This window comes from Acomys russatus, chromosome 17 (assembly GCF_903995435.1).
Source record: "Acomys russatus chromosome 17, mAcoRus1.1, whole genome shotgun sequence".
NCBI classification, from domain to species: domain Eukaryota; kingdom Metazoa; phylum Chordata; class Mammalia; order Rodentia; family Muridae; genus Acomys; species Acomys russatus.
Genome location: NC_067153.1, coordinates 19960414 through 19977053, shown reverse-complemented (window position 1 = coordinate 19977053; position 16640 = coordinate 19960414). Strand labels below are relative to the sequence as shown.

Below are 16640 nucleotides of genomic sequence, written 5' to 3'. Positions count from 1 at the left end.
ATTCTACTTTACAGACAAATTTGGAAACCACGGTGACAGAGGCAGCAAGATTTACATGCACATATATACACACCAGTACACATGTACACAACATGGCTTCCCTCAGGTGCCATCAACCCCACTCTTTAGCAGCCAGGTTCTGCGGTGAGTCACCCTCAATCTCATACCTAATGACAGCCATCGGAGTCATCCTCTAGGTCAGCAAGCCCCGGCAATCTGACATTGAACCCTAAGCCTTCGCCCACAGGCGTTCCTCATAGGCTGTTTTACCTCACACCTTTTCTCAGTGGGCTGAGCCACTCTGCTGTGCACACAGTAGTCAGAATCCCAACCACATACAAACAAGAACAAAGAGGAGAAAATGGAGATCCACCAATGGCTATTTATTAGGAATGGAGGCTGTGCTTTGACCTTTGACCTTCTCTTTGTCCGTGGCCCAGAACAGTGAGCAGAGAACTTAAGGGAAGTACAGATAGGTAAAGCACCAATCTGGGAGTGGGAAAACAGACACAAGAAATCAAGAAAAGGACAGCACCTATGTTACTGTTGGAGTTTTTGTCAACCTAGCACAAACTCAGACATGGACTCGTGGCTGAGAAGTTGCCTCATTGAGATTGGCCTATGACAGTGGTTCTCAACCTGTGTGCCGTGACCCTCCGAGAGTAGAACCACCTTTCCCTGGGGTCACATATCAGACATCCTACATATCAGATACTTACATTATGAATCGCAAAATTACAGGTCTGAAGTAGCAACAGAAATAATTTTATGGTTGGGGTTACCACAAGATGAGGAACTGATTAAAGGGTCACAGTGTTAGGAAAGTTGAGAACCACCGGCCTATGGGATGTCCATGAGGCATTCCCTTAATTGTGAGTCAAAGTAGGAAGGCCTGGTCCACAAGGAGCCATACCATCCCTCGGCAGGCGGGCCTGGGCTGTGTAAGGAAAGGTGTCTGAACAAACCAGGGAAGTGAGCAGGTGAGCAAGAGTCTTCACTGGTCTCTGCTTCAGTTCCTACCTCACATTTCTACCTTGGTTTCCCTCATCTTCAGACTGTAACCAATAACCAAATAAACCCTCCCCATCCCTACCCCCCCCCCCCCCCCCGACACCAACTTGTTTTTGGTCATGGTGGTTATCACTAGGACATTTGGAGTACTCCCATGCGTCAGCTAGTTACCAGCTAGCATTTAGATCTCTCCATTTTTTTGTTTCATTCTTCTAGGGATAAAGGTGTCCACTAGGGGAGAAGAGAGACAAGGGGGACCTATGAACAAGCGGGTGCCCTTTCACCCCGCCACCATGCTCAGGACACGCACACTCTGCACAGAGTGAGCATGACTCTGTCCTGCACCAGCACAAAACTGATTTCAACAACTCCTCTTCCTACCCCGTGGGATGCTGTCTCTGCCGTATCTGGAGGGAATCAGAAACCCAGTTTGTTTGCCTTCGGTTTGGCAGTTTAATTCAGGACTCCCACCAGCTTTATGTACACTCTTCGGCAACATGAAAAGGCATTCCGCACCGTGGAAGGCACAGTTAACTTGGGCCCAAGGGAAGGAGGCATTGTATACATTACGTAATGGTTGCTCTGTTGCTTTAAAGAAAACAAATGGCAGCCTCCGGCAGAAAAGTTAAAAGAAGAGAAAACTCATTTTTGTAAAAGTCTCTGAAGCATTGTGAGTCAACAATGGTTCTGCTTTTCTTGGGGGTTCATTCAATTATCTGTTACTTCCCTCAACCTGGGAAAAGGAGTTTTCCTCCCTTTTATAGTTGCCTAAGGAGAAGAGGCAGGCTGGAAATGAAAAAGCAGTAACTACTCCCCAGGCCCTGCTTTGGTGAAGAATCATTAGAAACCCCCTTTTAGGGCCCTCTATTAAGAATCTATTTTCTCTACAAACCATCCCAAAAGGGAAATGGAGTGGGATCCATACACAAGCCCAGACACATCTGGATGGCGCCCTGGGGCCTGACTGCCAGCAGTACCCGAACCTCCCAACACTGGTTTCCTCATCTATACGATGGAAATAACTGTCTGTTTGACAGAGATATGACGAGAAGTCGCTGTGAAAATGTGTAAAACGCTTAACATTCAAAAACAACCCACCAATGCGCATTTACTACAAGGTGGTTTTGTCATGAGAAGCAGAACTTTCCTGACCCGCCTTAGTGCTGCCATCCTTGCAGAGAGACCACATGGAGACTGTCACTGCCCCTTGGTGCCTCTTTCCCCTAGCTTCTGTGAAAGACAGGAACCTGAGAACAGAGCCGGGAGACAGACACGGAGAGCCCAGAGAATCACAAATTAAGCCAGGGCCCCCGATCAAAGCGTGCCTGGCACCTTTTCCATTTTCTGCTTAGGTCAATCTTAACTGCTTTTTACCAATTAGCCCATTTGAATTGTTTTGTTTTTTTTTTTTTTTTTTTTTTTAATAAAAATTAAACTGCGGTAAGAACATGTCTGTTCCAGTTCCTAGGGCACAGAATAGGGACCTGACCCCAGCTCCTGCCCTGTCAGCGCCCTTCAGACCCGTAGAAACAGCTATCCCATGTCTGTCTGTCTCATGTTTCTTGTTAAATGTTTCAGTTAATTTAGTGGCCGGAGCTCAAAGCTGTATCCCGCTTCATTGCAAATTTTATTTGTTAAACTCACTGCAAGCCAAGCACTGCACAATCAGCCCTCCGCCCCCCCCCCCCTTGTTCATTCCTCCGTTCATTCACTCATCCAGTAAACACTAATTAAAAACCTATCACGTTGGACAGCCTTTGCTCTTGTTCCATCATTCAAAACCAATTCCCAGACTGCCTTAGGAAATGAGCACCTTGCTTTTATCCTCTGTCCCTGCGCCCCAGAAGGTTTTCAGACACCAGCCTACCTTCTCCAGTGGGTTGGCATGTGGGCTGGCATTTGGCCTAGAATGGCCAATCTGGCAACAGGGACTGTTTTGGGGGCTACACATGTTACCCAGAGGGACAGAAAGATGAATCGTGAGACTTTCTGCTGGATGACTAAGGAGGTGACCTTTCTAAACCTGCCCGGACTGCTAACTGATGCCACAATCTGGAAAGGAAATGTGTTTCATCAACAGATTAAGAAACTGCGCCCAGACTTGTCAAGACTGTAAGCTTTGGTTTCTCTATGCCTGACCTTCTACCTTCAAACTTTTCAACTAAACAAATAATCAAACCCCCTTTCTACAGAAGCCAGCTCACGCTGCAGCTGTCTGGAGATGCAAAGAATCTTAACAAGAGAAGTCTGTGTCTCTGTGAGTCCATGAAGCAAGTGGACCCACATCGCCTTTCCAGGCTCACCGTCTGACCTGAAGATAGCCACCCTCTCTCTCCCAACACGGTAAGAGCTGAGTTGAATTCTATACGGTGCAGCACCAGCCTGGGAAGGGGCATCGCGGGAAAGGCTCTCTCAGAGCAGCAGCGTTTAAACTGGCAGCTCTACTCAGGCAATGAAGACAGAATAATTGTCTGAGGGGGTCAGATATCACTGTTGACTCACACCCATCATCTTCCAGTAAACTAAACCCCGGCACCCCAGCTCGCAGAGTGGGCAAGGATCTGCCAAGCCCTGCCAAGAGTTAATGGAACTCTGAGTGAGCCCCGAGATGTGAAAAAAAAAAATGCCATGGCTAAATGAACCATCGCTTGGAAACACGTGACTGAGGATATGATTGCTCTGAATGCCATCCCCATCTCCTGACTCTGTAAGCTGGGCTACCATCCTCAGCTCCTCGCCTGTTTGGCTTACTGCTTACCAAATCAGAGGCAGTATCTTTTAAAAGCCTCGTAAGATGTATAACCCACTCAGGGAACTTACTTCCCAACTGTAACAAGGGAGCACCAAGAGCAGAAACCTCTGGTTCTATAAAACAGCTCAGAAGTTCGACATGTGGCCAACCGCAGCAAACAGCAACAATGCGCGCCCCTCTGGGAGCATCTATGTTGCTAAGAAAGGCCATAAAAGTTCTTTGTCAGTGAACAGAAGCCAGTGTCTTTGGGGGCCTTTGATGACACATCGTGGACAGGCCGTGGGCAGATCAAATAAGTCTAAAAAAAGGATGACACAGCGGGACAAATTCTCACCTTTGTTGCTTGCTAAACACACCAGGGAATCATTTGCTCCAGAAACAGAGTTCTGACTTTCCAGAGCAAATAGGCTTCAAGTTGAGACAATTAACACTGACAGAATACCCCCCCACACACACACACACCATGTAACCGGGTGGGGGGTGGGGAGGGCGGAAGCAGAAGTGCCAGGGATTAGTGGTGGGTGGCAGGAAGCTTGACATACCTCCTGAACCCCTTCGATGGCTACGTAGTGACTGTTTATAAAAACCCCTCTAAATAATGCCACTAAATTCCCTCTTCTGCATGCCAGGGCTTGATGTAAGTCTCTCTCGGTCTCAGTCTCTCTGGCTCTGTGTCTCTGTGTCTCAGTCTCTCTGTGTCTGTCTCTTTCACACGCACGCACACACACACACACACACACATGCCTTGAAAATGGGATTCACAGATATTTATCACCTATTTACTGGATCCCTTGAGAATCCAGGCAGAGTCAGGCAATGAGGCAACCTACAGGGGCATATGTACGGACGAGACCAGATAACACAGAGAATGCGTAGCACTTGATACTGCCTTCTCACTAGAGACTCTCTGACTCCCTCTAAAAAACAGAAAGGGCTCTCATGTGCAAAACTCCCTAAGTAGTTTTGTTTTGTCCCTCTATGGAGCCCAGGCTGGTCTTTCGCTCTCAGTGTGCCTGTCTCGCCAAGTGTTTGGATTATCAGCATGTGCCTCCATGCCTGCCCCCAAGTAGTCTTTTAACCACAACTGATTCTTCATCAAAAAGCAACATGGTAGCCAGGCGCGGTGGTACACGCCTTTAATCCCAGCACTCTGGGAGGCAGAGGCAGGTGGATCTCTGAGTTTGAGGCCAGCCTGGTCTACAAAGCGAGTCCACGACAGCCAAGGCTACACAGAGAAACTCTGTCTTGAAAACCGACCCCCCTTCAAAAAAAAAAAGCAATATGGTGGTACACTGTAATTACACTATGACTTGTCTGGGGCAGGAGGATCACAAGTTCTAGGCTGTTGTGGGATACACAACAAGTTATAAGTTAGCCTGGGCTATAAAACAAGACTCTGTCTATAACTAATAATTTTAAAACTTCAAATGCATATAAGAGGACACGCAGCCAGGTGCCATCTGCCCACTGCGGGTTTCCAGATGTACGATAAATAGAGCCAAGTAAGTAGGCATGTTACATATGAAGGCAGATTTCGAAAAACACTCATGCTCCCCTCTTTTCCACACATATGAATGCCTACCACATATACTTTTCTGAACATTGCCTTTCTTACAACTCAAAAACATATCCTTTATTTAATTGCTTTATTAAATTGTTGGTCAGCAAAGCCCCCAAACAATCCAGGCCATGTGTGGTGGTTTACATAGGGATGACCCCTAATAATTCATGTGTTTGAATGCTTGGCCCCTAGGGAGTTGTGCTATAGTAAGTGTGGCCTTGTTGGAGTAGCTATGTCCTTGCTGGAGGACGTGTGCCACTGTGGGGGCAGGCTTTGAGGTCTCCTATGCTCAAGCTTTGCCCAGGGTGGGACCCAGTCCCCTTCTACTGCTTGGCGATCAAGATGCAGAACTCTCAGCTCCTTTTCTATCACCGTGTCTGCCTGGATGCTGCCATACTTCCTGCCATGATGATAGTGGGCTAAACCTCTGAAACTGTAAGTCAGCCCCAATTAAATGCTTTCCTGTATAAGAGTTGCCTTGGTCACGGTGTCTTCACAGCAATGGAAACTCTAACTAAGACACTCTTTCCTCTCCTTTTGATGGTCCCCCGAAACTAGACTGTGAGACCTTATTGCTGAAGACAGCACACACCTTGGATGCAAGATAGAGAGAAATCAAGTTGGGACTGAGCAGCAATCTTCCTCCCTGCTCTCTAGCTTTTGTGACGATGAAAGGTGCTATTGCACTAACCAGGGACAATACAATAGTAAACATCGAACCCCTACTCTGATCTACCCAACAGACAGGACATTCTCCACAGTTATGTGGAGAGCGGGAACTGACTCTGACATGAACTCTGGTGCCCCATATTTGACCACCTCCCCTTGGTGGGGAGGCCTGGTGGCACTCAGAGAAAGAATAAGCAGGCTGCCAAGATGAGACTTGATAGCCTGTGACCATATAGTGGGATAGGAGGTCCCCCTCGGTCATAGACCTAGGGGAGGGGAATAGGAGGGGAGGGAGGGAGGAATGGGAAGATACAAGTGATGGGATAACAATTGAGTTGTAATCTGCATAAATTAATAAAATTAAAATAAAAAATTAAAAAAAAAAGAAAGGTGCTATGCAGGCTACTGGTAAAGAAAAGGCATCCGTGGCCTTGCTCCGAGGTGAGCCCTGCAAATTACATTAATCTGCCAGGCAAGATGCTCCTACACCTGCAATAGTTGCACAGTTGGCATGGGGCACCCGACTAGTCTACGACTAGATTTGAGACTCACTCCACAAGTCGGAGTTCTTTTCTGAAAACCCATGGCTGGGGAGGTCATAAACCTTGGGAACACGGGAGCTCACACTAGTGTTTGGTCAAGTGACATGATGTCCCTCTCAGCCTTAGTCAGAGAAGCTTCTCTTTGCAATGGTAGTGAAAGAAGAGACCTACGACCGCACAAGGCGCTGAGAAAAAGGGACGGCTAAGTGTTCACCGCTCAAAAGGACACGGATAACCCTCCTTCTGAGACCCGGGGAACATCAGAGAACGGGGAGAAGAAAGACTGGGAAAGCCAGAGGGTAAGGAGAAGAATCTCTTAGACATGACCCAGCCAATGAAGTCACGGAAGCTACAGCTGCCTGAACTGGGTCCACAGAGGACTGCTTCTGTCAGCAGTCAGTCATGAGAGGTAGAGGGGCGCCTGGGACATACTCCTCCCTGATGAACTACTGGCTGGATTCTGAGGGAGAGAAGTCAGTGTCCTTGGTTGTCATGGAACAAATTTAGTTAACAACAGCAACAAATGTATCTGGGAACCCATTTTGTCTTAGCCTATAGGCTTACTACTCAGAACAGCAGCACTGATGCTGTCTGACTTGGGGTGGGGGGGAATAAACAGTCAATCAGTTCCTTATTAACATAGATCTGAGTTGCTATGACAACGGAAGCACTTGGGGAGCTGAGACAGTAGCATCACAAGCTGGGGACTAGCCTGGGTTACACGGCAAATTCCAGGGAAGCTTAGGTTTCTGCAATGAGAATCTGCCTCAAAACAAAAAGTCTTGAACTAGACCTGCAGGGTCAGAGAGCATGCGCACTTGGAAGTCTGATAGACACCGCCAGGCTGCTCTTCAAAGGCGTAATCATTTTCACTCTAACCAGCAGTGCAAGGGACCATGCCTTGCCTCTGTCCACATTCACAAAGGGGCCGCTTTCCTGTTTTGTTTTTAAGTACAGGGGGAAGAAAGGACAGAGCTCTGCTCCTGCCCCATTGTCTCTTCTTGCCCCTATGAATCAGCCGTGACATTACTACTTCCTGGAAATTCCACTCCTAGGTGCACCCAGAATCAGAGCTTAAAAATAGCATGAGCAGGAGTGAGCCAGTGGTGTGCTGGAGCCAGCTCGTGTTGTTTCAAGAGACCCGACCACGTTCCCAGCTTCCCTGCTTCCCAGTTCCACGTTTAGAGACATTGTGTGGCTAGCCTGAAACTGGCCATTATGGGAATATTTACACCATAAAAAGCAGCAAATACAAGGGCTAGAATGGTTCCCTGGTTAAGAACACTGGCTGTTCTTCCAGAGAACCCAGGTTCAATTTGCCAGCACTCACATGGTTGTCTAACAAATACCTGTAACCCCAGTCCCAGAGGGTTTTACACCTTTTCCTGGCCTCCATGTGTGCTGCCTGGCACACAGACATGAAGGCAAAACACCCATAGATTTTTACCAAGTAAAATATTAAAATAAAAATAAATCTAAAAAATGAAATCAACAAATGCTACAAACCAGCTTTTTTTTCTCTTCCCTAGGAAGACTGCTGTAAACATTTGTCAGCACATCAGTATACACTACAGCACAAACTGAGGCTCTGCCACCCTTCGTTGCATGTCTCACCCTTGATGCTCACGAATACTTAGAACTCAACGATTACAGGGAGTCTCAAAAGATATCTAACTCTTAACGTTCTGTAACATGGCTTCTGCTTTAGTCCCACTATGCGTTGAGAAGTCGTGCTTTCTGCGTCTTTGCTAATCTTTCATATTTACATCTCTTTACCACTTGGTGATTAGTCTTCTTAATTCTTGCTGGGATCAAATCCCAGCTCTGTCATTTACTGGCACAAGTGTGCAATCATGAATGACAGGATTTAACTGCATTAGTTGTTTTGTTTTGTTTTGTTTCAATCTACAAAATAGATGAACAGCAACAATATCATCAGACATGCTAACATGGAAAGGGGGAAAAAAATCTCATGGAGACTCAACCCCTAGGCAAAGAACTACGGGGAACTAATTTGGCTGAGAGGGGAGAATTAGCCCCTCGCAGGCCTGAGCTCCTGACTGGTAATCCATTACAGATGGTCATTCCTGAAACCATACACACAGAAAGAATAAAAATGGACTCAGCAGGTTGCGTTTATGTATTTGTCCATATGTTTGCAGCAAAAATAAACAGAAAGGGGCGCTCAAGTTGAAGCAGGGAGGACATCGGAAGGGCTGAAGGGAGAAAGGGAAAGGGAGAAATGGTATAACTAGATTTTTTTGGGGGGGGCGGTTTTCAAGACAGGGTCTCTCTGTATTAGCCATGGCTGTCCTGGACTCGCTTTGTAGACCAGGCTGGCCTCGAACTCACAGCGATCCACCTGCCTCTGCCTCCCGAGTGCTGGGATTAAAGGCGTGCGCCACCACGCCCGGCCAGGTATAACTAGATTTTAGTTAGAAATGAAAAATAAAGCTAAGCGTGGTGGCACACGCCTTTAATCCTAGTACTTGGGAGGCAGAGGCAGGCAGATCTCTGAGTTTGAGGTCAGCCTGGTCTATAAAGCGAATCCAGAAAAGCTAAGGCTACAGAGAGAAACCATGTCTTGAAAAAACCAGTAAATAAAATAAAATAAGAGAAGTGAAAAATAAACAAGTAAAAATACAGATGGCCATAATAATGCCCCCTCACGATTTTATTCTGGAGATTGAGTTAATGCAAGAACTCGGAACAGAGCCTGGCCATAGCATACATTTAATAAAGGACAGTGTCAATACCGCCCTAGAGTTCACTTATTATCTCCTTAGCACTAATGATTCCTTTAACCATCTTGCTGGGTTTTAAATAAAATGACTGTCATTTCCTTTCATTTCGGCTGGCTGTCGTATTTTCTCCCCTTGCTTTACTTTTTTGATATCATTAGTCCTCAATCATTTTAAATATACTATTTCATGGTTTTATTGAATGGTTAAATTTAGCAGCATCTTGGACTGGCTTATCCCTGAGTAGTTGATGGTTTTTAACTGTGACTACTGTAGAGGTGGTCCTTCCCTTTTTATGCGCGTCCTGTCCAGAATGCATTGATGAAGCATCCTTTAGGACTGAGTTTGTGTTTGTGGTATGGGTTAAGCCAATTTGCACATTAACTGTTGGGGTCGAAGGATACCGTCTCAGAAGTAATAAAAATATAAATTTAACAAACATGTATATTATATATACACACACACATATATTATATAGTGCAGTACTAAGCTTTTTACATATACAGTACCAAGCTTTTTATTTCTTGTGGTAACACTCTTTCAACTCAAAGTGAACTTCCACCATTTTCATAAAGAAATCAAAATGTCAAGGCTCCTGGACACTCCATTCCACCTTCTATCAGGCAGGCCTCACTTCCAGACTCACTGCAGAATTAAAACCCGAGTACTGGAATCTTAGGGCTACAAAAGCCCCACCACGTGTGCCATAGCTTTTGCTCACACATAACCACTGGCTTACATGTCTCTCTGAATTTCTGGTAGATTCTGCAATATAGACTTCCCAAGATGCACTGCTCTCATTTCCATCAACTCTGCAGTTGTACCTGGGAGTCTTGCACAAATCAGCTTGGTATATCACACCACCAAAGACTTCCAGGTCACCAAACGCAACGTAACCACTCAGTCATGCTTCAGGCCTATTGGCATTCAAATTTTGGTTGCAGATTGCAGACATGGCTCAGGAAATAGCTGCACTTACCATAGGAGCCTGGTGACCCCAGCCCAATCCCTGAAATCACGTGATACTGTTCCCTCCCCACACAATAATAAAGAAAACATTTTTATAAAATGCCGCTTACTCCAGCTTTGGCATCTAACGTCAGCACGTAATATAAAGACTGGTGATTCCAAAGTGGTTTGAAAATCCCATAAGGTACCTGGGAGGTGGTGACACATGCCTTTAATCCCAGCACTTGGGAGACAGAGGTAGGCGGAGATCTGTGAGTTCAAGGCCAGCCTGGTCTACAATGCTAGTCCAGGACAACCAAGGCTACACAGAGAAACCGTGTTTCAAAAAGAGCAAAACAGAAAGAAGGAAAGAAAGAAAGAAAGAAAGAAGGAAAGAAAGAAAGAAAAAAAGAAAGAAAGAAAGGCAGACTATCTTTTGTGACATACACCACAGTCTCTCCTTTAACACTGGACTGAATGTCTTAAACTGAGCACCATATGGAAGAGCTGGTTTGGATTCAGGGGCCATGTTGAGTGACAACTATAATCTATAGATAGAGGAGACACTTGATGGCATAAGACGTTCAAATTTTCAAAGGCACCAAGAACACAGACTTAACAGAAGAAATAGCAGAGCCACGCCTCCTACCCATGCTCACTCCAAGACAGAGGCCCACTGAGTGAAAGGCCACGGTCCCCTATGCTATGCAAAGTGGCTCTGTCTTCAGTTTGTTCTGGTGAACAATTATACCTGCATCTGTCTAAGTTAAAAACATGATAAAGATCCGTGTCATGCCTGCTACTCAGGCAATACTAAGAACTTCCTAGAACGATGGGAGGAGCAAGTCCCCTGATCTGGGGCAGTTAAAGTGGGTATGATATTAAAAGTTCACCTAGCTGTAAGAATAAGATTTGTGTTTTACCATATGCATAGCTCTATTAAAATAAACATTAAAACCGGGCAGTGGTGGTGTGCACCATTAATCCTAGCACTTGGGGGGCAGAGGCAGGCAGATCTTTGAGAGTTCGAGGCCAGCATGGTCTACAGAGTGAGTTCTAGGACAGCCAGGCCTACACAGAGAAACCTTGTATCAAACAACAACAACAACAAACAAACAAAAACAGAAAAATAAGAAAAAAATATATATATATATTAAAAGCATGCCTGAGCAGAGGCTGCCATAGGACACTATGCTAAGGGATCCATGCGATGGTGAGGCCTCACCACAAGCTGGCATCCACCGTGGAAGGTAGTGAGGTGGCCAAGGAGAGTGGGTGGGTGGGGGAAGGGCGGGAGAGGAGAGAGAAGACATGAGTGCCCTGCCACCCTGGGGGCACTGGAGCTTAAAGCTAATGGTTTTCCCACAGTCACCCGCCCTCAGAGGGTGACAAAAAAAATTACACTGGTTAACAACACTGGCTGGCAAGCCAGGTGTCAATACTGACTCTGCTCCCCAGTAACAGAGTGAGTGGGACAAGGTCCTTCCTTCCTCGGAAGTTCAGCTTTGAAGGGCTGCTGTGAGCACTGACACGGGTGGTGTCTGCACACAGTCCCTGTTCCAGAATTCTTAGCTGCCACTGTTACCTTCCATAGGAAGTGTAGAAATATCACCTTGCCTCCAAAAGCAGTTATTTAAATGACTAGCCTGACTCAACAGCCTGCAGATTCTCAGCATTTGCAGGCTGAAAAGAACAATGCATAATGTGCTGTCACTTCAGTGGGGGCAGGGAGGCTTCTACAGAAGTGAAAGCCACATCCGGGCCACTGCCCCTCCTCTGTTGTTTTTTTCAGAGTGAGAGTGGGTAGTGCAGGATCTAGAGCCAGGTGGCTAGGGTCCCCGTGCCAGCGCTGTTACTTACCAATGTGGTAACCTTGAAGGGATTACTCAAACTCCAGGCCTCAGTTTCTTCTCCTGTAAAAAAGTGACAGCAAGGATTAAGCAAGCTAGAGGAGGCCTCAGCGCTCTGAAAGCCGCTAGTAAATCCTGCCCCTTGCTAGTACATCTTCCCTCTCAATGTTAGCAACACGGTCCAAGAGGAACTGTAAGTGCCATTTACACAGACCACGCCAAAGTGGCCAATCTTTTGGTGCTGCACCATGGTGTTGTCATCTACACAGATCGTGCTCAACAACTATGTAAATACTGGGTACGGTGGCACGGACACACACCTTTGATCTCAGCACTTGGGAGGCAGAGGTGAGAGGACTTCCTGTGAGTTCAAGGCCAACCTGGACTCCTTAGCAAGTTCCAGAAAAGCCACAATTTTGTGGGGTTTTTTTTTGTTTGTTTGTTTGGTTGGTTGGTTGGTTGGTTTTGTTTGATTTAGAGCCCTATCTAGAAAAAAAAAACAAAAAACAAAAAACTAAACGTGGAAAGAAAAAAGACTTTACTTAATCAAGTTATAAAAACAGACATCACACAAGGATTACGTCATGTTTGGACTGGAGAGATGGTTCAGTGGTTAAGAGCGCTTACTGCTCTTGCAGAGGACCAGCATCCCCATCACCCACACTGTCACTTAGAGCCAACTGTCACTCCAGTTCTAAGGCATCTGACACCCTCTTTTGGTCTCAACATACACCTGCACATGTGTGTTACACGTCTGTACATATGTTGTGCACACCTGCACGCATGTAGTACACATAAACTCATGTTGGTACACTCCCTTAACCTCAGTGCTCAAAAGGCAGAGGCAAGCGGATCTCTGTGAGTTCAAGGCTAGCATGGTCTACATAGTGAGATCCAGACCGTCAAGAGCTAGAGTGAGAGACCCTGTGTCAAAAAGAAGAAGAAATACAGTAAGACTTTTAAAAATGTGATGTTTTAAGTAAGCTTGCAATTTTGTGTTGGGCTACATTCAAAGCTATCCTTAGCTATATGCAGCTATGGGTCACAGGCTAGACACACATGGCAGGGGTGTTTCTCAACTACTCTCTCACCTGGTGGTGCTTAAAATAGCACTAGCCTTCACAAAAGAAGGAGGGGGAGAAGGTGGGGGAGAAGAGAGATGGGAAGGGGTGAGGAGGAGAGGAGAGGTGGGGAGGGAGGACCTCATTGTGAGAAGTAATTTGCTGAAGGTTACACAGCAAGGGCAGAGGCCCAAACAGCCATAGCTAAGGGCTATTCAGGCTGGATGCCAACGTCCCAGAGGCAGAGGGTGGGGTGGGGCTGTGAGATCCCAGGAGGGAGGAGCCTGGAATTCTGGGTAGCTACAGAAACCCTGGTCCCCAAAAAAGCACAGTTGAACTTGCCTCTAAAGTGGGCTCAGCTGCTCTGTGCCTGAACCATTTCCTGTTTGGGGTTTCTCTTCTGCACAGAGAAGAAAGCGAGCACCCACAGTGCCCTCGGAGTTCTCACTCTCGGAAATCGCTCAGGGCAAAAGCTTATGAATCACACAGGAGTTTTCAGAAAACCCGAGTTCAGCAACATCCCTCTTAACGCATGGCCGGCACTCGGTGTTCAACAAAGGCAGAGGCGCGTCTAGACACACTCGGTGCCAGGCAGAGGTAGGACAAGAATGCCCTTTTCTCCGATCAAATCTTCAGCCGCCTTAGTGTTTTCACTCAGCTTTTCATTGAGTTCCGAAACTACCGGAAGCCACTTAACCCGCTTGATTTTATTCACGAAAGGTGGGGGCCCGGCCTCCTTGTCTCAGGAGACCTCTCTCTGCTGCTGCCACCGCAACACGAATGCCAGCTCTGCTTCTGTTCACAATGGCAAGTGCCTTCCCCTTGTTCCTGTTGTTGTATGCTTTAAACTCACCACAAACGGCTTAAAGGAGAAGACTCAACTGAAAGGCTGTCTAAGCCACGCTCATGGCCGTATCCTCACACGTGTATTTACACATGTACACATACCATGTCACACACATGTGCACACCACAGACAAGTATAACCCATGCCACACATTCTACATGCATGCCTATATGCCACATTATACCATGCAAACATACAAGCATAACAAAAATACAATGCATCACACACCATAACATACCACACACATGTACAAATGAAACACATACCACACACATATAAGCAACATATGTACAAGTATGTTACATGCCACACATGCCATGAATACATATCACACATTATAAACACATACAACATACATACCCCCATTTGAACACACATCACATACCCGCGCATGTATATCATGCATGCCTGCGTCACATGTATCATTCTACATACATACATCGCACATACAACTCAAAAACCCTGTATATGTATATCACACAGGAAATATATGCCACGAATAAGCCATAGTTCATATATACATCATACATATACTCACCATGTTATAGCAAATCACATGTACATGTGTACTACACACAGAGACACACAGCTGCCACTTCTCCCATCCCTTCTTGTTCTGATTCTTTGACCAGATTTTTGGAACTTTCTGTTTTCGACCTTTCTTTCATTTGCTATGGGCACAAGTTCTTGGGAAACTTTTAAAGGCCTTGCACAAAGTCCCAGAAAAAAGGCATGGGAACTCTCATGACAGTCTTGCCTTGCTTTGCTTTTAAGAACTAAGGAAGTTGACCACTGCACAACTCAGATGCAAGCCCTGGAAACAGTGCCCGGGGCAGAAGGCAGGTGGTATCGGAAGACAGGTGACTGAGCAGCTCTCACTCCCAGGTTTCCTGCAGAGAGAAGCCGGGCTACAGCCGCAGACTCGCAGACTCGCCACACGTTCCATGGCCACCTGACTTGGGCCAAGTCCCCTGCCCTCTCTGAGCTCCAGCAGCCTTTGCTACAGTGACAATGCACAAGGCCCCCAAGCACCCATGGCTCCCAAGTGAGGCCACACACTGATCCTTCCAGGCACCCAGGGTCTCAGATCAGGAACAAGTGGAGAAGAGAAACAATTACAAATTCACAGGTCAAAATGGCTACAGGGGATGAGGACAGGTGTGCGTGGGCAGGCAAGTGTAATCCATTAGTTTACACTGATGAAAGTGGTGAGGACCCAGCAGGGCTTCTCCAGCTGCCCAGAGGCAGGAGAGCATCTGAGCAGAGTCAATTGCCTTTCAGAGTTGTCGTTAGGCCAAGCACAAGAGGCAGTTAAGTAAGAGTGAGGGGTGAGACTAGATACGGAGGAGCAGCTTACCAGTGGATCCCACCTGGCCCAGGTCTGGGATGGCCCCAGCTGGCCCCTGATCTCATTGGCCATCCAGCCAGGCTTACTTGGTAAGCTACAGGCCAGTGTAGGACATTGTCTCAAAAGACAAGGTGGTGGTGGTGGTGTCAAGACGGCTGAGCGGGTGAAGATGCTTGCTGCCAAACAAGATGATTTGAGTTTGGTCTCCAGGACTCACATGGTGGAAGGAGAGAACTGACTGCCACAGGTTGTCCTCTGACCTCCACACGTGTGTCACAGCGTGCCCATGAGCCACAAGAAGTAAAACAAGATTTTCAAAAATCAAAGTAAGGAAACAAGATGGTTCAAGGGGTAAAGGCATTAGCCACACGAGCCTGAAGGTCTGAGTTCAACCGTCAGAACCCTCATAAAGCTAGGAGGCCTGACACAACAAGTTGTCCTATGGTTTTCACACTTGCACCAAGAAGTGCTGCTCTCTCTCTCGCCCCCCCCCCCCCTTTCTCTCTCTATCTGCCAGTCAGGGTAAGGTGCTTGCCACCAAACCTGACCACCTGAGTTCCATGGCAGAGGAGGGAGAGAACTGAGTCTTGCTAGTGAGTCTCTGACCTCTACACATGTGCAACTCCACTCAGCACCGACACAGCCTCTTAGTAGGCAAGTCACCTACAGAATAGCTCTGAGCAACACAACAGAGCCAAGTCAGACTATAAATTAACCTGAGGAAAATCTGGAGCTGAGACACTTTGGGAAACGTTTTTGCCAGCCGGCTTTGTTCCATAATTATCCTGACTCTCCCCACACCCCACTCAACAAGAGATGAAGGAAGAAACAGGTGCTGGGTACACTCCACGGGGCACCACAAACTCAGCTGCCAAATTCCACAACCCTTGCTTATTGCTGAGAAGTCCCCTAAACTTCTCCTGCGAGTAACATGACTTCGCTAGCCTGTCCCCGAGTTTTGACATGCTGCTGCTGGGTGCCAACCCTGCACAGGTAAGCAGGATCCCAGAGGAGGAAACCCTTCGCACCAGATGGCCTTACAGCTCCCTGGGTGATCTCTGCGAGCAGCTGGACCTGAGAAACACCAGGCAGGCTAACTCATTAGGCAGGGGAAGCCCCTGGGAAATCTTATCTGCAAGTGAAGAACTCTTTGTAATTAAATAAAATAGCAGATGTAAAAGTACCCAGCAGTGCCTGTTACCCAGAAGACAATAAATGTTAATTAAACAAGCAAATATAATTCAAATAATTACTCCTTCCCCCTCTGCAAATTCATCTTGAAACTTTATTGGCTTGTTTATCACTCGCTGT

General features: G+C 46.7%; 1 protein-coding gene across 2 annotated transcripts in view; it reads right to left on the bottom strand.

The window, feature by feature from the left end:
• The window catches only part of Cyrib (CYFIP related Rac1 interactor B), an 86798-nt gene extending 74684 nt beyond the window's left edge, over window positions 1-12114 (bottom strand). The window contains exon 1 of one of the 2 annotated variants that reach the window (XM_051159599.1): window positions 12085-12114. The gene's annotated coding sequence lies outside the window, so the exon portion shown is untranslated. The remainder of the gene's footprint in view (window positions 1-12084) is intronic. The other variant, XM_051159603.1, reaches the window with a different exon arrangement.
• Window positions 12115-16640: the final 4526 nt, after the last annotated feature.